We start from the raw sequence: 24,317 nt of genomic DNA on the forward strand, positions 1-24,317 counted from the left end.
CTTGCCTGCACAACTTTCTAGTTGACCACACTGCTTCCTCTGGACCATGTCACGTACTGTGGAGAGGGCCCAGCCATTCACCCTGGAGGAGAATGAGGCGTTGCTGGCCTGCCTCCTCCCACAGTACACCAAGCTGTATGGGAGACCAGGGGAGAAGGTGAGTGCTGACTCCACTACCTTTGCCTATGCACCTGTTGTGTGACTGTCAATATTGTGTCCAGGTGGGACAGACATGCAATGTTGTTTAGAGTGGGTCCCAGGGGGGGGACATGCTGATGTATCTTATGCAGAGCATGATGTAGTTCCTGTGTGCACTCCTCACTTGCATTGTGCTTACTGTGACTTTCACTGCATAGTGCATGACACATTCAGCCTGGCAAATCCTTGGTGGCTTTTTTTCCTATTGTCCTGAGGTGATTCAGTGGTTCCCCCGGTGTGACAGGTGACTGTACCCACAGATGTGTATGAGTTGATTGGACCTGTGGTGAGAGTGTCCAAATGATGTCTACGACCTCATGGACATTGATGTGTGTGAATGTTCCTTGTCATGTGGGTGAGTGTCTATGTGAAGTGTTGCACCACAGCTGCATGGAGGAGGCAACAGATCTACCCATCTGATGTGACAAGTAAGCCATGCTGTGTGTCTGACTTGCAGAGCTAGCACGACACCTGTGACACCCCACTGGCAAGTGGCACATGTGCAGAGTGAGGGTTGTATCCGCTGTTGTCAATGACAGGCGAGTGATCTGTGCCTGGGTGTGTCTGTCTAGTCTGCTGAGGGTGCATCAGTGGAGTGGGACATGTGACTGCTTGACACGTGCTGGCCATCAGCCTGCTGTTGCATGTGCTGCACAGTGTGTGCCATGATCAGTGAGTGTGTCGCACCCCTCGTGCCACCTGTTGACTTTCAATGGCATGTAGTGCATTGGGGCTTGCACACAGGCCAATTTCTCATTGTGAATGATGCAATTCCTGTCAGCATCCTATGCCCTGTTCAACATTTCAAAGATGCTCAAATGTGTGTCTCTGGGACATGGAGCAGGTGTATTGATGTTGTGTCACTTTGTCATCCTGACAGGTAACTGCCTACAAGAAGAGGGAGATATGGCGGGACATCGTCAGGGCCATGAGATCTGCGGGATATCGTAGTCGGGGGCTGCCACAGGTCCGCAAGAGGTGGCAGGACATCCGGTGCTGGACCCGGCGATTCGCCTGGGTCCAGCTGGGGATCGACACTCCTCGCCCCCATGGCGGGCGCCGATGCCTCACCCCCCACATGAGCCGTGTCCTGGCAGTGGTCTTCCCTGACCTCGATAGGCAGTTACAGGAGAGACTGCAGCAACGAGGGGGTAGGTAGATGGCTGTATGTTGTGTTATGTGTCACCAGCTTTTGGAAGTGCTCTGTAGCCTGGATACACTCCCAGAGTTTATATGTGCAGTGCATTTTCTGTTCCCCAATGTCACCTGGTGCTCTTTTTCATCCCTTCCCCTCCTTGACATGTGTCCCCTGGTCTGTGTGTAATCACATTTGAACATGGTCATCTAGGGTTCCAGTAAATCTAAGTGCACATTGCTTTCTGCATCATGTGGGAGGGTGGTCTGTGACTTGTGTTGGTACCTTGCCTGTGCCATGACCAGTTCACTATGTTGGGGGTCCATATTTGTTGGCACTGATGATGATTCTCAACATAGGAGTGTGAGGTTTCAACTGAACACCCTTGCACCATGCATGACCAATGTTGTGGCCTCAGACATGATGTGCATGAGTGGGAGATATGCATAGTGCCATGACGGTTGCTCATGGTACAGTCAGCTCATTCCATGAACACGGAGCAGTGTGCCCACTACAGTCCCCTGAGACACCCTGGCCTCCTAATCATGTGTGTCACGCAACACTGTGCACATTCTCTGTGGGTTCAGCATAGGTCTGCCTCTGTGGCATTGTTCCCTGGCCTAGTTTGTATTTTTCAAATGTGTGCTACATGTGTCCACTGGACGGGGATACACCATTTTGCTTGTGCATACTCACACTGGCAGTGCCTGTGTGGCTATTCACAACAATCTGTTAATGGTTGTTTGTCACAAATATGTGTTGCCCGACCCAGGAGGTGATGTTGTGTAAATCTAGCAATTTTTGCTGCACAGTTTTTGTTACCCTGAATAAGAGGTGTTGCTCCAGCGCTGAATACCACAAATCCCCTCGCTACAGACCAGACCACAGATCTTCTTCAACGACCAAATTTCATTCACTCATTCACTGGTGGGGCCCATAACACTATTCATTCATTCTACTTTCAGATCATGGTCCGAGAGAGAGTCCTTTCCCTATTCCATGCGCTGGAAATGGGGGGAAGATTGCACCAATCACCTGATGAGTAACAACAAGTTCACTTATTCCTCCCTACCTCACCAGGGTCTTAATACCTTTATAACCTAGCAGTTCCTCCCATGCTATTGGCCATGGATCAGCTAGTTGCGGGGAAAAACAACATCTTATTCTTCTAAACAATATACATCAAATACTTCAAATAATAACCCGACACAGTTTTTTAAATGAAATAATATGTTTATCTAATTAAAGCATAAGGAAATCATATAGCATTCAATATTTTGGTTCGCATATTTACCTAATCTGGCTAAATGGCGTCCTCTATGTCAAATTCAGATTTTTCGTCTCTATGCCCATAAATCAAAGAATCAGTTCGTAAGTTAATTGGGCATCTGATCAGTCCATCAGAGTCTCTGGCAAGCAGCTGTCCAGCAGTGTTGAGGAAATATGAATTTTGTGATCAGTTATGTCCCCTATCGTAGACCCCAACGGCTCCATGTGCATGCTATAAGTACATGTATGTTCCCTCCAGTTCCAGTTTTGAAGACGCAAATACATGTGCGTCCACCGTCAACATGTCCTCTTTCAGATCCGCCATGAATGGGTCAGATATTCCATTCCTAAGTATGAAAGGCCACCGACTTTATGTGGTTCACTTTCCACATTTTACAGATTCAGGCGAGTAGGCCCAGAATTCTGTCATCAAGCCTTTTTCCTGCCTTCTGCCTCTGAAAGCTCCAGTCTGAGCCTGCATCTGTATCCATGAACTTTGTCCTACTCCCTGCGCGGCTAACGGTGCCTGATCCAGCATATTGCCTGCCAAAAACTGTATTTCACCTTCAAGATTATCTACTCCGCTCCTCATCCGATGCATTCCTGTCTAGTAGTTTAGGTAAACATTCCTCCAGCTACCGTGCAAAAGGGCCAGGCCTCGCTGTCCTCATGCAAGTAATTCATAGCCCCGTTACCATGGAATATTCCTACCCCCTCGCATCTCATGTAGACACTTAGACGCTTGTACACGCACTAACAGTCAGTATAGAATAGATTCTATCCTAGAGACCTTTCCTTTTGGATAACACAGTTCTTTAAACATAGGATATTAGATATGATTTGGGATTAGGTTGACATGACCCCCAGACTTCTGTCTCCACATGTAGAGCTAAATGTCAAAGTCCCCTTCACCCTCTAGTTGCACGTCAATCACACGTCATGCGGCTGCGCGCGCATCTCTGCCAAGTATTTCTGCTGGCATTGCAGGATTCTTTTATGGATCCACCCACTTGTGACATCATGTATAATGACGTTTATTAAATTACGCCCATATGACCGCCTCTATTAGTTACGTATGCACCTTTTATCTGTACTATCAACTGTTACGCCTCTTGCATCTGTTTCACTGTAATGCATTTTCTATAAAACTGCTTATCTGTCAATAATGTATGCCCTTCCTTCCTGAACTTTCGTGGTGATGGAATAGAAAGCCTACAATTCGAATTGTATTCCTTTGTATAGGAATAAAGCCTTTTAAACCTCTAATACCACGGATTCTGCCTCTTATATTTACTGAGTTATTCTTAATAGACTTTACCGCATAAAAAATAGTACCGGTAATGAAATATTTACCACATAAATTGGCGCCCGAACAGGGACACTTTCTCATCTCACGCGCCGGCGGTGCGTTGCAGGCCCGGTCTCCTGCTACAGCCGAACGGACAAAAACGCGTACCTGCAGGATTTCCTGTATCTCCCTCCGGCCAAGCGGGGGCAACTGAGGCTGCGATCAACACCCAGACGAGGCGGTGAGAAGTGCGAAGTATCCCGACCAGAGCCTAGCTGAGAGAGCAAGATCCGAGGTATACAGAGGCCCACCAGGTTCCGAAGTTCCGAGTCCAGTCGAGTCGAGTCCAGTCCGGTCCAGTTTCAGTTCCGTTCCGAGGCCTTCCGTTCCGAGCTACCCGGTGAGTACCATTGCCGGGGAGGCACTTAACGTGCACATAGTCTGTGCCGGTCAAGACGGGTTTGGGTACACAAATCCGGTCTGCACTGTTTTAGCAGTGTATCTGTACTGTTTAGCAGTATATAATAGTATGTCTTGCATATAAATAAGTATTATTTAGTGTCAGTATTATGTCAGTAACTAGTTTTCTATTAGTTATCATTGTTCGTTAAAACTGTTAAATGTTAAATGTTTTAATACGTTCTATACATTGTGGGGTGAATGACTGTTCATTATTGTGTTTATTTGTATTAAGTGTGTTTAAGATTAAGTAACCAGATCTAAAAATGCCGCTCTTTTCGAAACTAAGACAGATCAAAACTAGAAAAGGTGTACTCGAAGAAGCTGTTCCCATTCCACCTAGGGACACTCCAGGATACTTTATGTATCATAAGCATGGCCTAGATGCCGTATTATTTCTTGATTTATGGGTGGACTACACCAAAGAATTACCAGAGAGTCAGAGATGGCCCGCAGCAGGGACCTGGGATGCAGATTGCATCATGAGAGTAGAAGAAGAATTATGGAAAAAGAAAGCCAGACAGTCACAGAAAGATGCCATTGAATTATGGCGTAAAGAATCATATAGACGTACAGAAAAAGCACTCAGACAGGAAGAGAAAGGTAGAGAGAATTCAAATAAAACTCGAGAAAATCTATTACTTGAGGAAGGTACCCGAGTAAACTCAGAACAAGTAGATAGACAAAGAAACACTCTTATGAATGGTATGTATCCTCTTTTGGCCGAAGGGTTACCTAAGGCTATCCCGGAAATACCAAAAGACTTAACTCCTCCATTACTCCCGATAAAAGCACATCCCAAAACACATCCCAAAACAGCAAAGGACGTTTTCCTTTCCTCCTATTTAGATGACGTAGCTCCCGAGTATGCTAATGCCATGCCACCCACACCGCTTGCCGATGGTGTTCTACACCAAGAGCATCCGTCTGTATCTCCGCAACTACAAACTCCTACACAAGTTCCCACAGGTCCGTCCGTTTCTACAGTTTTTCCCACATCTACAATCTCTATCCTACGTCCAACGAATCCTTTCGTGCCTAGCACCTCAGACGGTACTACAGGAGGTACGACAGACATGTTTGCCACCCCGCCGCGAAATAAACAGACCCTTAGCGATTTAGCACTCCAACGTACACCCCAATTAGCGACGTCCGACATGTTTAAAGAACAGCTTGTGGATTGTAGATACGACCCAGTACCAGGTAGACAGGACAAATTGCTCATATCATCACTACGTATACGACGAGCTACATTATATTTAATGACGATACCAGGAATGGGTGAACACCTAGACGAAATATATCGCTTTGTCCAAACAGGACGAGGGTCAGAAAGTATTAACGAAGCTATGGAATACCAGAAAGTGGATGTACAAAGACAACTACTACGTTTTTTCATAAATTGTGTAATTAGGAATCAAGACAGGCCCGGGGCAGATCACGATACCATGCAAAGACTTGTCAAATGGGGTCAGAATATATCAGAAGAGAAACATGATAGACAGGCGTGTATAATCGCCATGTGTCGAAAGATCCGCAAGGAAGTAGAACGAATACATAAAGAAAGACGAGAAACAGACAGAGTAGGATCAGAAGAGGAGGAGGAGCAAGAATCAGAACAATTAGAAACGATAGCTTATGTAGGTAGAGGAAGACCCCATAATAATACTAGAGGCTTTAATGATAGGATACGTCCAATACGTCCAGAATATAATAGACATTTTCCAAACCCTATGTTAAATACAAGATCCCCTGAACACCTATTCCAAGCCGCTGATAAATTACTCCGAGATCGAAGGGGGTACCATATGCTCGATTCCATGGACGAACAAGAATTAGCCAGGTCAGCAGTACAATGGGCTGACAGTCCCAGCGAATACAATGATGATGTACTTGCACACACATTTCTGAATCTTGACCCCTACGAACAGCGTTTAGCTAGTATATACATGATTCAACACCTCCTTATATTATATAAAAGCCAACACTCCGATCCAGGACCCTTACCTGACATATTGACAGAACTACTCACGAACATATGGAGAGGGTCAGGTACTGATTTGATTAGGGAAATTCTAGAATTCCGAAACCAATATTTAAATTTCGTATGCCCAGAACACGTTCCAGTTCCCATCATGGGAAGAAAAATGTATCACATAGATAGACAGAACCCGTTACGCGAAGTACACCCAATCAGAGGTGACGGTAATAACTTTACACGCGTGTTTGTGTACACGCCTATAACTAAACTGGAATTATTAGAAATGAAGAAAGTAGTACCCAGCCATGACAAGGATCCAGCAGGTTTCCACCGTGAAATAAAAGACATGTTACTCATGGGAGAGTATACCTACCCCGACATTATGAAAATATTAAAAGTCCTATTACCCGCCGGTGTTTATGAGAAACTCAAAGAAAAGGAATGGGAGGTGGGAGACCAAAAGATAGATTGGACAGCATTAGAAAACGAAGAAAGGGCCCGAGCTGCAGGAGCAGGACTTGGGGAAAAGACTACAGCACTAGCAGGACTACTAGTACAGGTACTGCCACGTTTATTAACTACGAAAAAGGAAGACTGGGGTGCAATCTCAGCCTGTAAACAAAAGCCAGATGAAGACACTAGTGATTTCTATTCCCGATTTGAAAAATGTTTTGGTATAAATAGTGGTATAAAAGCCAGTAGTGAGTCATATCCACATCTGTTTGTGACAAAATTAGTTGAAAATTCTCTGCTACAAGTCAAGAATAGAGTATTGAAATTCGAAAGTACCTGGCAAGGTAATACCCCATCACAGATGTTACAGATGTTACAATATCACCATAATAGAATTAGAGAGGAACAAGAACACGAACAAAGACGTATGAAAGATACAAAAATGAAAATGCTTGTTGCTCAGTCAGTTCCAGCCGATGGTCATCAAAAGGGTAATTCCGCAGGTCCTATGAAAGGGACCTGCAACTATTGTAAACAACCAGGTCATTATATACACGATTGTCCAGTCCTGAAACATAATATTGCTACAGGTAGAACCCAGGAGAGACCACGTCCACCTAGACAGGATCAGGATCAACAACAAATCCCTCAGCATGCACAACCTAGGCTAGCTCCGCAACAACTAGCTCCGCAACAGGGAGCTCCACAACAGACCGTAGCACCACCACAAGCGCAGCCTATTGCTGCAACACAAGCAACGACACAACAGATGTATCAGTATGCACAAGCAGATTATCCCGATTATCAGCGATATACATGACATAGCCTAGAGAGGGAAGTTGGCTTACCCCTTATAGAGGTTCCTGTAGACCAAGAGGGACCTTATGTACATAGTGAACTATTAGGGGAAGACAGAAAGTTTTTACTTGATACAGGGGCAAGCAGAACAACTATAAGACGCAGTGAAGTTCCAGGGGCACCCCTCTCAGGCTCACAGAATATTTCCCTTGGATTCTCAGGAAAACCTATAATAAATGACGTAACACAACCTCTTCCACTTACGATCGGTCCATTGACACGTACTACAGATTTATTGCTTACTAAATCATGTCCAGAAAACTTGTTAGGTATAAAAACATTGAAAGCTCTAGGAGCTATAATATGTTGTTCTCCGGAAGGAGTACGACTATTTCTACGTGACTTCAAAGGTCACTACGTGTCCAGAGATATGGATCACCGACTGCAGAATTTACCTACACATTTATGGGCACAAGGCCCCACTGATGTTGGTTGCATGAACATTACACCATATCGTGTCACACTAAAAACAGGAGTAATACTACCACGAATGCGACAATACAAATTACCACCCGATGCTGTTGTGGCTTTGCTGCAAATCATTGACGAGCTCATTGCACAAGGAGGGGTTGTCGAAACGGACTCCAATGTATGTAATTCCCCGATAATTCCGATTCTTAAAAGAACGGATCCAAAAGCACCACCAGTATATCGATTAGTTGTTGATCTGCGCGAATTAAATAAATGTATTGTACCACAATACCCTGTGGTCCCAGATATCTCTTCATTACTCACAGCTATTGACTCAGAAGCAACGTTCTTCACTGTAATTGATCTCAAGAATGCTTTCTTTAGCGTCCCAATCGATCCGGAAAGTCAATATCTGTTCGGATTCAGTTTAAATGGACGAAGTTTTAAATTCACACGCGCACCTCAAGGATTTACAGAAAGCCCTAGCATCTATAGCCAAGCACTGAAACGAGAACTTGACAGTATCCACATGCCAGTTAACACCGCCTTGCTTCAATATGTCGATGATCTGCTGATCACCGCCCGAAGCGAACCTGAATGTGAAAAAGCGTCACTGACGGTTTTAAAATTTTTGGCTGACAAGGGGCACAAGGTGTCCCCTTCTAAGCTGCAATTCTGTGTCCAGCGAGTTGTTTACCTTGGGCACTCGCTGTCCAAGGAGGGAAGGCAGCTTACACCCGACCGCATCCAGTTAATCGCTAACATGCCACCACCCAAGACACAAAAGGAGGTGCGGGCTTTTATAGGCCTCACTTCATACTGTAGGCAGTGGATCCCTCAATATGCATTTCTAGCAAAACCACTCATACAGTTGACAACACAGGAGGCAGCCACATCGACTGTCCTCCCTTGGACTCAAGAACATACACACGCCTTTGAAAGTTTAAAGAAAGCTTTATGCCAAGCACCTGTCTTAGCAACACCATGTTACAGTAAACAGTTTACACTCTTTGTTACAGAACGCGAAGGTACTGCCTTGTCAGTACTCACTCAGGAACAAGCAGGATCACACAAACTATGCGCTTATTTCTCTAGTACATTAGATCCAGTAGCTCAGGCTCTTCCTGCGTGCCTGAAATCGGTGGCAGCAACAGCTTTAGCTATCAGACAAAGCGATGCCATAGTGTTAGGACACCAATTGACAGTACAAGTACCACACGCAGTAGAGGTTCTCTTGAACCGCACACAAACACAACACTTGACTATAGCGAGACTTACCGGTTACGAATTAACATTATTTCAGCCACACATAGAAATCAGACGTTGTAATACGTTAAATCCTGCCACACTGTTACCAGTGGGCGGAACAGATCCATTGGCACATGATTGTGTCGAAGTTATTACTATCACGACGAAACCCAGACAAGACTTGACAGATATCCCTTTGTCAGATCCAGACTTGACATTGTATGTAGATGGGTCATGTATGAGAACAAGTACAGGAGAGTTAGTGGCCGCTTACGCAGTCACAACAGACACTGAAGTCATTGAAACAAATTGTATTAACACTTTGTCAGCTCAAGCAGCAGAGCTCATCGCTCTGACACAAGCCTGTATTCAAGCCACAAATAAGAAAGTCAACATATACACAGATTCACGTTATGCATTCGGAGTCGTCCATGACTTCGGCGTACTGTGGCGAGAGAGAGGTTATTTAACTTCTCACGGTGCCCACATCCAGCACGGACCCCTCATTCAAACCCTATTAGACGCGATTCATCTACCTACTGCAATATCGATTATGAAATGCAAAGCCCATACAAAAGTTACCGACATCATTTCTCAGGGTAATGACCTAGCTGACAGAACAGCTAAACAGACTGCTCAGAATCAGACTCACACAACTGACATGACAAAGACAATAGTTCTGACACCAACACATTGCATGACAGTTAAGGATCCCGCCCTTGATGTAATTGACATACAGACACATGCTACACCAGAAGAAATAAAGAAATGGACTGAATTAGGAGGGATCCAAACGGATCAAGGATGGATGACGAAGGAAAAATCTATATGGTTTCTTCCCGACTCTATGGTTCAAGTCATCATTAACACAATACATAGTCCAGCGCACCTAGGAGAAAAAGCTATGCTAGACAGCATTCAACACATTTGGTTCAACAAACACTTGCGAGCAGCAGCTAAACAGAAAGTTCGTACCTGTATGATATGTTGTCAGTTCAATCCAGGTAAAAGCATCCCCGTAGAGCAGGGTGGATTTCAACCTCCCGACCATGCTTTTGAAGTCCTCCAGATGGATTATATCCAGATGGAACGATGTCGAGGATTCAAATATGTTCTCGTAGTTGTCTGTGCTCTTTCCCGTTGGACAGAAGCCTACCCGGTTTCAGATTACACTGCCCCGACTACTGCCAAACAGTTAGTTCGAGAATTCTTCCCACGGTACGGTTTACCACGTGTTGTCTACTCAGATAACGGCCAGCCGTTCTCATCCGAACTAATGAAACACGTTTCCCTTTTGTTAGGCTACCAATGGAAATTCCACTGTGTCCGACATCCCGAGGCAGCAGGTCTCGTGGAACGCCATAATCAAACTCTGAAAATTAGATTGTCTAAAATATGTAGAGAAAAAGGAGTCGATTGGATAGTAGCCTTACCAGTTGCGCTCTTTTACATGAGAATGGTAGCACATTCTCGAACTGGGCTATCCCCGTATGAGGTGATCTTCGGTAGACCACCAAATATGTGGGGGACGCCTATACCTCGCAAAATCACTGATGTTGACTGTAATATGCTGACAGATTACCTGGCTTCCTTGATGTCTGCACTACAATCTTGTCGTTCACAGGTAACCGCAGCTTTTCCCGATAATACTGAGGGGAAGCCCCATGACGTGGTTCCTGGTGACCTGGTTTTGGTCAGGAATTTCGACCGGAAGACCCAACTGGAGCCTAGGTGGAAGTCGCCTAAATTGGTTCTACTCACTACAAGGACAGCCGTGAAGATTGAGGGTCGCAAAGGGTGGTTGCACTCGAGTCATATCAAGAAATTTTATGGACTACCATCCAGTGTGAATACTCAACCTTGTATTCCCTCACAGACAGACTCAAAGCTCCCCTTGGTTGAGCAGTCGAAACCAGAACTGTACAAACTAAAATTGAGGTCTAGCAAGTCAGACAATTTGATTGTTTAAGTCCTCTCCAAGGTGAATCGGTTGAATTTGTCTCTGACATGTATCCTCTAGACCGGAATAGAGAAAGAAATCAACAGATGCAGCTGAAAAAGCATGCGTATTGTAAATCACTTCGTAGTCACTGCACAGTAACATTATTAATTTTGTTTTTTCTAAGTCTTCTGATCATTATTTTCAGCATACTATTGCATATGTATTACCCTATTCTTAAGCGTGATTACAATGTAACTGCAGAACATTCTTTTAGCGAATTACCTCCGCATGAGTTGTCCTATAGATTTGCGCTGCGCAACAACACATTCATTAGTATGTTACATCATTCCCATCAAACCAGCAATGCCACAAATTGTTGGATATGTGGCCGACTCCCTCCCTATCAAAACTATAAGGGAGTTTTGCCCCTCTTTCCCTATCCGTTCACACGCAATGGCTCCTGTGGAGCATGGTTTAGTTTGATTAATTCCCTAGATTCAAATTCCGCAGTTTACCAAGACAACTGGGTGTGGGGAAACCTGAACCTAGTTTTGCTTAAAGTCTGCTACCCTAACAAGGAGGGACTCCCCAAAAGAACAGGAACTGATCTAGAAAATGAAGTATATGGATTAGGTAATTTTACACTTAACCTCATGATCCTGAACGTTGAATCTGAAGCTACACCAATCTTGCCTGCCATGTCAGTATTCCCAGTAAAAGGGAATTATGTGTAAGAAAGAATGGTTCCATACACATGGGCCATAGTAAATGCAACACTGTAATAAAATTCAGTGATCAAGGCAAGTCTACATTTAGAGCTTCCCATCATTCCTACTTCATATGTGGCCAGACCGCATATATATGTCTACCTTTAGATTGGGATGGTACCTGTTACATAGCATTCCTTCGGCCACCTGTTTTCCTAGCCCCTCCTGATTATCACAGAAATACCCATTTAGTACACAATAGACAACAGAGAGATCTCCCAATTGTCGATTACACTGAAACAGCATGGGAAAAATACACAGATTTCAATAAAGGGTTCTTTCCCTATATAGGTACAGTCACTAATAGTAAGCTGATACGTAGATTAACCAGAACCCTTGAAACAGTAGTGAACAAAACTATTTCCGCCTTAGGCAATTTAACAGAAGAGCAGTCTGCTATGCGGATTGTTGTGCTTCAAAATCGTCTTGTCCTTGACGTCATCCTGGCCGATAGGGGCGGAGCTTGTAGGGTCATCGGATCAAGTTGTTGCATTTTCATACCAGAAAATTCGCCGTCAGTATATAAAGCCATAACCCGCCTTCACAAGATTATAAGCCAGATACACCAGAGTCCAGGCACCTGGACTTGGTCCGGTTGGTTCTGGGGCGTGTTGTCAGCCTGGGGATGGAGAATCCTATCCTTCCTAGGTATTGGCTTTCTCATACTATTCAGTTGCTGCTTATGTCTACAATGTGGGCCAGCGATTTGTGGTCTGTGTGCCACATCGTGTATCCCACATCCACGTTTTCGTTCAAGATCCCGGAAGAAGAAAGAAGAACAAATGATGCTATATGAACAGATCGATGGATTGATGAAGATCGATATCTCCTGAGGGTCCGTAGGGGACAAGGAGGGAATGAGGAAATATGAATTTTGTGATCAGTTATGTCCCCTATCGTAGACCCCAACGGCTCCATGTGCATGCTATAAGTACATGTATGTTCCCTCCAGTTCCAGTTTTGAAGACGCAAATACATGTGCGTCCACCGTCAACATGTCCTCTTTCAGATCCGCCATGAATGGGTCAGATATTCCATTCCTAAGTATGAAAGGCCACCGACTTTATGTGGTTCACTTTCTACATTTTACAGATTCAGGCGAGTAGGCCCAGAATTCTGTCATCAAGCCTTTTTCCTGCCTTCTGCCTCTGAAAGCTCCAGTCTGAGCCTGCATCTGTATCCATGAACTTTGTCCTACTCCCTGCGTGGCTAACGGTGCCTGATCCAGCATATTGCCTGCCAAAAACTGTATTTCACCTTCAAGATTATCTACTCCGCTCCTCATCCGATGCATTCCTGTCTAGTAGTTTAGGTAAACATTCCTCCAGCTACCGTGCAAAAGGGCCAGGCCTCGCTGTCCTCATGCAAGTAATTCATAGCCCCGTTACCATGGAATATTCCTACCCCCTCGCATCTCATGTAGACACTTAGACGCTTGTACACGCACTAACAGTCAGTATAGAATAGATTCTATCCTAGAGACCTTTCCTTTTGGATAACACAGTTCTTTAAACATAGGATATTAGATATGATTTGGGATTAGGTTGACATGATCCCCAGACTTCTGTCTCCACATGTAGAGCTAAATGTCAAAGTCCCCTTCACCCTCTAGTTGCACGTCAATCACACGTCATGCGGCTGCGCGCGCATCTCTGCCAAGTATTTCTGCTGACATTGCAGGATTCTTTTATGGATCCACCCACTTGTGACATCATGTATAATGACGTTTATTAAATTACGCCCATATGACCGCCTCTATTAGTTACGTATGCACCTTTTATCTGTACTATCAACTGTTACGCCTCTTGCATCTGTTTCACTGTAATGCATTTTCTATAAAACTGCTTATCTGTCAATAATGTATGCCCTTCCTTCCTGAACTTTCGTGGTGATGGAATAGAAAGCCTACAATTCAAATTGTATTCCTTTGTATAGGAATAAAGCCTTTTAAACCTCTAATACCACGGATTCTGCCTCTTATATTTACTGAGTTATTCTTAATAGACTTTACCGCATAAAAAATAGTACCGGTAATGAAATATTTACCACAGTGTCACCGTCCTCTCCGTCAGCATAACGTCGGGCAATCTGGTAAAGTGAAGGTGTGTTCTGGCTACCCTCTCTAGTCTACTTTTATAGTAAAATTTTGATAACAAATGTTTCAATACATGTTTTAGAACAAATTCAATTGGTTGAACCAGAATCATTCTTCCTGATTCCCACACATTAAATGTTGCATTAGATGTAGTTCTCAATTTATTAATAAAATGGTAACAGTTTCTAGTCCATCCAGGGCATTTTTATTCCCATGCGGGTTTGTGTTCATAGTGTCATCAATTATAACAGTTCATGGTTTAAGGAAGTTCATTGTTTGAGGCTTGGCACTCCTCCCGGTGCGTCCTTCACGAGTACACTCTGCCTGGGGTCAGGACGAGGTTATTGTTGCTCATCTTTTAGCGCAGGCGCACTTCACTCAGTGACTTCTGTATCTCGTCTGTCCGTCAAAATAGGGATGGCAGCCATTTTGTAGCCACTCCAGAAAGGTCAACTTAAGCAACGAGACACAAAACGTAATTAATACTTTGAAATGACTATTAAAATGTTATTCCCTCACTAAACCCTCGATGTGTGTGTATTTATCTAGCAAAGCAACACGCATTGCGGTTTATACTCACAATTTAAAGCACGATTCACAAATCACATCACAAAAGCAACATATAACATGCAAATTCTAAATATCTGACATTAGTATGCGTACAAAATTAGTTTATGTATCAATCAGGCCATGCAAATGCGATTCCCACGTGTATTTTCTAATTAGTAATGTTGATTAATTAAACACACAGCAAACCATTAATATTATTAATATTACTCAGTTATTCATTTTAATTCTAAATGATAAAATGGAGGAGGTATACAATTCTTAGGGAAACCTCGCTCCAGCAATCCCCCCTTTGGTGATTTTATCACCACAAAACACCCAAATTTAGTACCCTTTTACGGAAATTTGAAATGACTTCTTACTCATAGCTCAAAATTCAGTTTCTTCATATTCATCTCTTTTTGCTTTCTTATACATATTGTATTTCCACTCATCTAAGGCTATCTCTTCAAAATCCTTTTCTGGATCTTTTCCTTTTCTCTTAAGTTTATCTCTTTTTATTTTATTATTGTTTTCTTTTTCCTGCAACACATACATCCTAATCTTATCACTAATACTGCAACTATCACACATGTTAATGGAAACAGAATTTTACCTATAACAGTACTACCAATTTTAGCTAAGAAATTTTTAATAGCAGCTAGATTCTTTCCCATTCTTGTCCATACATCTTCAACCTCCAGTGTTACAAGTTCATCGTGCAATTCAGTAATATTTTTAATGTAAACTTTTAGATCTTTACTTTCGTCTGGAATGTAAGTGCAACAATGTTGAACTTTCAGCATTCCACAGACTCCACCCTCTTTTGCCAAAAGAATGTCAAGAGCAAGTCGATTTTGCATTACCATAGCACGCGTGGCAACCATTTCAGTATTAACCAATAAGAATCCATGAGCAGTGCTTGTTGACAAGCGATCCACTACTGTAGATAATCTTCTAATTGTATTTGCATTCACAGTTATTCCCGTTGCCGGTATCAATGCACAAAAGATATCACCCTCAATTTCTGCCCAAGATTCTCTATTTCTACGCACTAAATGACTATTTAAACTATTTACACCTTCTTCTCTGTCCATGTGAAAGATTTTTGGAAATACCAGGCCTACATACCATGTGCCATACCAATGGTCTGGCAAATGATAATATGCCCTGTTCCCACAGATAAAATATATTCCAGGGAATACTGGATCTCTTCCACCTTTGAATCCCCATCCACCCATGATTCGGTATGTATCATGGCACTCACTATTACCTACAAACAGGTTATCATATGCAGTTTGATTCCTTCTTATACAAAGTTTTCCTTTCTGAGGCCTATCTAAAGCTATTGTTGGTGTTGACTCTCCTTTTGTCAGGTGTTTCTCCATTTCTATGTCCCAAGCTGTTTTCTCAACCTTTCCTTCTGATGCCTTTTTGTGCATCTTATGCCTTCTTTCCTCAACCATATTCAAAAATGTATTTTCGTCTTTCCGCAAACTGTATGTCAAATTATATTTAAACACAGCTTCTAATGTTAGTTCACTAGTCTCTAAGAAAAATTCACCTAAAACCTTTGCAGGTCTTACCTTATTTAACTTATTATTAGCAGGCACTAATGCAAAAATGTTATCTACATCTGAAAAATAATACTCTAATGTCCCTATCTCATAAAATAAGCTAGCTATCACACTACATGTTATTCCATAAGTAGCTGGAAGGTGATGATAAGTCACTCCCTCTGCCACAGAAGCAGGTAACTGCATGCAGACGTAGCAGTCCCTTACATCCATAGTCTTTACATATTCATACAATAATTTTGAAAATACATTATTAGAGAAATCGTTAATTGACCTATCTTTATGCAAATGAATGTTTGTTTCTACAGTTGGTACTACCTTTGAAATTTTACCTATATTAGTTTTGTTTTGACCATTTCCTTCTATTGTATCTATTGTGACTTTAAATGATATTACAAGAGCCAGGATGCTCCATATAAGCATTAATAATCCTGTACAACAGCAACATGTTTTACACCATCTTTTCATGAATGTACATCTACTTTTACTACCATCCGTGTTAGCCATTTTACTAAATAGACCGTGTCTTTTGACTTAGCCTCTTCTATTTTGTGACCAGTTTCTACCCCAAAGCTTCTAAGCTTCTACTTGGTTCTATTAGTTTTCTACTTCTTCTCTTTTATTATCGTTCTCCACATCAACAGCTTCTTTGATTATTCAGTTTGGCATCTCATCGTCCTTTGCCTCCTTCACCCAATCAGGATACAGAATTTCCTGGATCTCCGCTTCTTCTTCTCCAATGTCGGACAAGAGAACTCTCAGGATTTCTGATTCTTCTTCTTCTTTAACCACTTTCAGTAAAGTCTCCTCTGGATTTCCTTGACTATCTGCCTCTTGGGATTCTTCAGGCAGGGCCACATACGTCCATTCCGGCTACTTATACTTCTGGTTAGGTTTTCTTGTTCTTCCGGATTCTTTTGTTACAACTGTTTCTTTTTCCTTTGATTCTTCCTGACTCGTGACTTCATTCACCTGTTCAGCTCTTGGTGATTTTACTCGAGACAGTCGATATCTTAGTCTTTTTATTTTGTTCGGCCAAAGTTCTGGTTTTACTGTTCTTCTCAATTTACTTTCTTTGACATTCTTTTCATTCTTTTCTTCTCTCCAAGCTCTCTTTCTCAGAACTCGACCTTCAGGTATTTCGTTCCCACTCTCTTCTGATTCTGTCCCAACTTGCTTTTCCTTTTCACCAGTTTCTGATTTCCCTACTTCTTTCCCTCCTCGGATCTCCGGCACGCAATCTTCCTGCTGACTACTTGTCCCTTCACCTAGCTGGATGTTGCAGTTCCCTACACCTCCTCGGGGGTCTTCCGCAATCAGTCCCACTCTCTCTGTAACTGTCCCTTCTTCGTTCAAATCTATCAACTCAGGTGGAATTTCTCTCAAATTTTCATCTGGGATTTGTTCTTTTTGACTTTCTTTTACTGCTTCTTTGTCTTTTCCTTCCTTCTTTTTAGGTTCTTTACTGGGACCTTTCTTTCTCTGCTCGTCTTCAGAATCTGAGCTGCCAGAAATCTGCAATCTTCTTCTCAGAGAGACACTTCTGGGGACCAGAATCTGCTTTGGTTCGTTTTCCCCCCTTTCAGGATCTTCACGTGTTTTTGGTTCTTCGTGATCTGATTCAGTACTTGACTCTGATTCGTCATAGTACTCTTTCTCCTTGCAATCCACTGGATTTTGTATTCTCAAGGTATGGCTGGCATGGATCCAGTTTTTCTGTCCAGCACACTTCACAGCTGTTGTCGTGGTCAGAATGACTTGTCTTGGTTTTCCCCACCTGGGAACCAAACAGTTTCTTCTTCTGTGGACCTTTATCCTCACCCAATCTCCTGGGCTTAGATCATGGGCTTGCTTCTTTTCAAGGGTGGTGGCATCCGCTCCAACCTGATGAAACACAGAATGAACAGCGTCAGCCAGGCCTTTACAGTACTCCAACACCATGTCATCAGAAATTGTCATCAGCTTGTTGACTGGTATGTAAGCATGCCTCATCACACGTCCCATGATTATTTCATGAGGACTTAACCCTGTAGTTCTATTTGGGGTTGCACGTAAGGTCATCAAAACTAGAGGCAAGACATCAGGCCATTTCATTCCTGTGGCTAAACACATTTTCCCAATTCTGTTCTTGATTGTACCATTCATTTGCTCAACCACACCAGAAGCCTCTGGTCGGTAGGCACAGTGTAGTTTCTGTTGTACATTAATGCTTCACTGACCAATTTCACAATCTCATTATAGAAATGCCCTCCTCTGTCTGATTCAAGGGTCACTGGGAACCCCAACCTGGGGATGAATTCTCTCAAAAGCAGCTTGGCTACTGTCAATCCATCATTTCTCCTTGTTGGGTATGCTTCTACCCACCTGGAGAATAGGCAGACTATGACCAGAACGTACCTCAATCTGTTACATGTTGGCATCTCAATGAAATCTATCTGCATTCTGGTAAAAGGCCCTCCTTCTCGGCCAATAGTTCCTAGGCTCACCACTGTCTTTCTCCCAGGATTGTACTGCTGACAAATTAAACATCTCTGACATAGGCTCTCTGATATAATTCTGAATTTTGGGTTGTACCAGGTCTGCTTAAACGACCTGATCATAGCATCTCTCCCTATATGTCCCTGGCCATGATACATCCGTGCCATGGTAGACAACATGCTACCAGGCATGACTGGTTGTCCATCTCGATAGACCTACACATGATCCTTTTCCCTTGGTGCACATCCTGCTTTTACCCACTGCCTTGTTTCCTCATCTCCTGCTTCCTCCTGCAATTGCCTCACTTCTTCCCATGTCCCTACAAGGTTAGTAAACATTAAGGAATAGGAAGTCATTTCTTTCTCCTTTGCCCGATTGACTGAATAATGATTTCTGGCACAGTACTGTGCCATGCCATTGGCATAACGGTTGCCAACAGTAACATGATCCTCCCCTTGGTTATGGGCAGCACATTTCACCACAGCCAATTGTTTAGGCAGCTGTATCGCCTCAATCAACTTTCCAACCACTTCAGCATTCTTTATAGGAGTTCCACTTGAGGTTAGGAAACCTCTTTGTAGCCACAACTGGCCAAAATCGTGGACAACTCCGAAGCCATACTGGCTGTCAGTTATCACAGTCACTCTCACACCTTTCCCAATTTTGCATGCTCGAGTCAGAGCCACTAACTCTGCTACTTGGGCAGATTTCACTCCTTTTAAATAGGATGCTTCTATCACTGTTGAAACCATACACACTGCATATGCTGCACTCAACACTCCTTCTTCTGTTCTCAAACATGACCCATCAACAAACATTACATAATCATTTTCTGCCAAAGGTACATCTTTTATGTCTGGTCGTGGTTTCGTACAATACTCAAGCACATCCAAACAATCATGATCTGCTTCATCTCTCACTTCCATATTCTCACCATCTGGTAACAACGTTGCTGGATTCACATTCACACATCTTGCAAGGCTCACATTCGTTGCACCTAATATGACTTTCTCATACTTAGTCAGCCGACTATGTGTCATATACTGAGTACGACTCCTTGTTAAAAGAATCGCCACATCATGAGGTACAAACACTTTCAAAGGATATCCCATCACGATTCCTTCACTTTGCTCCAAACTTCGACACGTTGCTGCTACTGCTTTCAGACAACCCGGTAAGCCTACAGCTACTGGATCAAGCATCGATGAGTAATATGCAATCGGTCTCCTCAATCTTCCATGCTTCTGGATTAACACAGAAAGTGCACATCCATTTCTTTCACTGCAATATAACTCAAATTCTTTTTCATAATCAGGCATACCCAATGCTGGGGCTTCACACAATCCATCTTTCAATCGTTTGAATGCTGCCAATTATTCCTTGTTCAATTCAAGGGGATCTTTTACATCACTCCTTGTTAGCCGTACCAGAGGTTTTGCAATCAGCAAAAAGTTGCTGATCCACTGGCGGCAGTACCCTACCATTCCCAGAAGCATTCTCACTTCTCTTTGAGTCATGGGGGCTCTCATTCCTTTTATGATTCTGATTCTGTCTTTTGTTATTTTCCTCAATCCTTTTTCAATGTTATGTCCCAAATACTGTACTTCCTTCTTACAATACTGCAATTTGGCTGGGGACACTTTTAGTCCTCCATCTGCCAGGTGATTTAGTAAAGCTATAGTGTCTACTTCACAAGCTTCACGAGTTTTCGACGCCACAAGGAGGTCATCGATGTACTGCACTAGTACTGAACTCTCAGGCATTTGCAGACTTTCCAATGACTTTTTCAACAATTGATTAAATATTGAGGGGCTTTCTGTATACCCCTGTGGGATTCGGCACCATGCCAAAATACGGTCTCCAAACCGAAATGAAAAAATTTGCTGACTGTCGTGATGCAATGGAATAGAAAAGAACGCATGGCACAAATCAATTACTGTATACCATTCTGCATCATGGGGAATCTGATACAAAATTACTGATGGATTTGGCACGATGGGACAGCATGGTACAACGATTTTGTTTACCTTTCTCAGGTCTTGCACTATTCTGAATTTTCCATTTGGCTTTTTCAGGCCTATTATGGGTGAGTTACATGGACTACTCAATATTTCTCTCAGAATTCCTTGCTTGATCATTTTCTCAATTATTGGAGTTACTCCTTCAATTATTTCAGGTGTCAATCTATACTGAGGAATGTTTGGATAACTAACTCCATCTTTGACAGTAATTTTTACTGGGTCTACATTTCTCATTAGCCCTACATCTTCTCCGGTGAAATCCCAAACCTCTGCTTTTACAGACAGTTTCAATTCTCTGGGCAGTTCATCTGGATTAAATATTGCATATGTTCCAATAGTTTCACATTCTCTGTTAGCTATGGTCATTTTGTACAATACATCCTCATCTGGTGTTTCAAAAGCTATTCCATCTGGAGTACAAAATATAGTGCAGTTCATCTTGCACAGCAGGTCCCTACCTAGCAAATTCACAGAACTGGTGTCACACACCACAAATCGGTGCATTTCAGAAAATGTCCCTATACTAACCGTTACGGGTTCTGTAAGGTATGTTTTTAACTGTTGGTTAGATACACCAACTACTTGGATTGTTTCATCCGAAAGAGGAAGATTCTTGACATCTGCTGATCTAACAGTAGATCGAGTAGCACCAGTGTCCACTAGGAAAATCATGTTATCATCATTAATCTTCCCATCTACAAATGGTCCTGTCTGGTCTACCTCTAGAGTTGCGCCAAGTACACACTCTTCTTCCTCCCTTCGGCACCGTCAATAATCCATTTCTGAATCACTCTCATCATGTTGCAGCCAATACTGCGAAACAGTGCGAGCGCGTGATGGTTTATTTACCTGTTCTTCGTTGTAGAATCCCGATTCCTTACTATACTTCTGTGAGTTTCTGTTCTGTGGAAAAGGTGGTTTTGGCACCTGATTCTGGGAAGTAACCACCTGCTGTTGTTGCTGCAGTTGACCACCCACCTCTTTCCGCACCTGTGGATTCAACGATCGATTTTCAATATTAGTATTTGGATGGTTCTTACACTCGGATTGCCAATGCCCTAACTCACCGCAATTGTGACATGGGAATTTCTTTTTGGCTTCCTCTATATTACCTTTCCCTTTCCCTGTACCAAATCTTGGTCTTACTCCTGGATTTTTCGCTTGTTCTACCAACTGAGCTTCCTGTCGTTCGGCTACCTTTACCTGTGCCCACATTGCCTTTTCTTTCAGCTTTCGCTGTTTTGCCTCAATCTCATCGCTAAAATATTTTGCATGTCTCAAAACTTCATCTATTTTCTTATTCTGCAAATCAACTGTATGCTGCTTTATCATATCACCAATTTCTGGGCGTAAACCACATACAAACCTGTATACGAAATGACTCAAATCTTTATCACTCAGGTTCTCATCTCCACTGAACTGTTTAAAAGCCTGAATTAGTCTCTCATAATATGCATGTACTGACTCCTTGCTTTCCTGCTTGGTTCTGTAAATTTTCACCCAATCAGTCTCTTTAGGGGCTACCTTATTTTTCAGAAATGCCATAACCTGCTCGTATTTCTTCATTACCTCTGGGTCGGGAGCTTCCGTCTTATGGTCCCTGGGATACTCTTAAGTGGGCCAATTTATCATCAGCTTGCACTCTGTCCACAAATCTGCTGGTACTATTATATTGAATAGACTATTCAAATCTATCCATAATACCTTTGACAATTTTACAAATCTGTCTATCTGCGGTACCACTCGACGGGCTTTTTGCGTAGTCGAGGGAAATCATTTGTGAAAGACAAAATGTCCTGTCTTGTCCATGGAACATGTACATACCCTCCCCCTGGAATCTCTCTCATGGGGTATTCTGTTGTTACCTTTTCTTTCTCTCTAACGGGAAATGCTGCAACTGTCTTTTCTGTGATATTATCACGTCTTCTACACCACTTACTTCTCCATCTGTCAACATCTCCCCATTTTCTCAACAAACCAATTATGTCCTTAATTTTACCTATCCTTCCTGTGGTATTCATGTTCTCTATATCCTTCTCAGTGAAATCAACTCAATAGGATTTTTACAGTGCTTTTACTCTGTCAAAATCTATTCCCATTTAATTTGCAATTTCCTCTAATCTTTCATACAGGTTTTTCGCTCTCCAGGTTGCACTCTTGCAGAGGAACAACAATTCCTCATCCTGGTAGTTTTTCAATTTTTCAGTAGGGATAGTTCCTACTATTAATTCTTCTAATACCATTCGTAATTTTGCCACATCTGTTGACTGGGATTCTTGATCCTTTTTCTGTAACTCTCTGAGCCATTCGCTTAATTCATCTACGGAAGGTCCTACTGGATTGTTTACATTAATTTGTTCTGGGGCCTTTTGTGGTTCTAATAATGTTTCCATTGTCATTCTGCTCTTTCCAGCGTAAATCTGATTTACAAATGGATTATTTGAAACATTCGGTTCAAACATATTTATTGTCGGTCCCCACGGATTGTCAATTTGACTCCGTTCAGTATTTTCAATTGTATTTTGGCTTCTGTACGGCACTGTTAAACAATGTTCAGTATCTTTTTGTTTCTCAAATATGGGCATTACTGGGACTATCGTTACTGGAACTGTTACAGCTTCTAGATTCTTGGTCAATTCTCTTATTTTCTCAGTTAATTCTAGGGTAGTTTTGGCCAGTTCTACTGAATTTTCATCATTTACCCTACTTCCTGTCTGTTTTTCTATCTCTCTTGCAGAGTTACTTTTCCCTAGTTCTGGTGACATGGTCTCTGTTTTAATTATTCGTAATGTTTCTCTCATTGGGGCACTGGGTGACAATGCTTCTGGTTCTGGTCGATACGGTGGTGGGTTTTTGTAAAACACTTCATCAAGAACATCATCTTCTGTTTCATTCACTTCATACCCACTCGAATCCATATTCTGCCTTTTCTCAGTGCATTTTCTTCCTTCATTCTCTCCTATCATTCTCACAGGATACATACCATCAGTCATACTTGCATTCCACCACCTTTTCATCCTGTCTTCATGTGTCTCATGTCCGTATGATTTACCAAACATGTATCGATAACCCCTACCACGTCTCTGTTTCTCTCGTTCATGCATTTCGTCTTCCCATTCTGTCAATGCCTCAAACTGTGTCGGTCTAGGTCTTGGTTCTAAGTTCATCATTTTGTCTCGGAGATTTCTCAAAACAGCCAAATTAAAGGAACCATGTTCTGGAAACGCCAGGACTCCATCATCCTTGGTGTATTTTACCCAATTATCTAACCAAATACAAGTATGATACCCGTATTTTGCAATCATTGTAGATGCGGGTGTTTTTGGTGGAGGAAGTAACTGTCCTTCCCTAGTCTCAACTACTTTATCTTTCTTGAACCATCTTTTAATTTTCCCAAACCACGATTTCTTCTTTTCTGGTGGTTGGTAATACATTTTCTCGTTTTCCGTGTACCGTTTAGTCTCCTTACAATGGTACAGTTATTCTGTCCACTCACAGCGCGATTCTTACTAACGCACCAATCAGGAATGTCTACGTCACTTTCACAATCCTCCAATCTCAGCGCGACTCGCACTAACGCACCAATCAGGG

Source organism: Triturus cristatus, chromosome 1_1, assembly GCF_964204655.1.
Source record: "Triturus cristatus chromosome 1_1, aTriCri1.1, whole genome shotgun sequence".
NCBI lineage: Eukaryota > Metazoa > Chordata > Amphibia > Caudata > Salamandridae > Triturus > Triturus cristatus.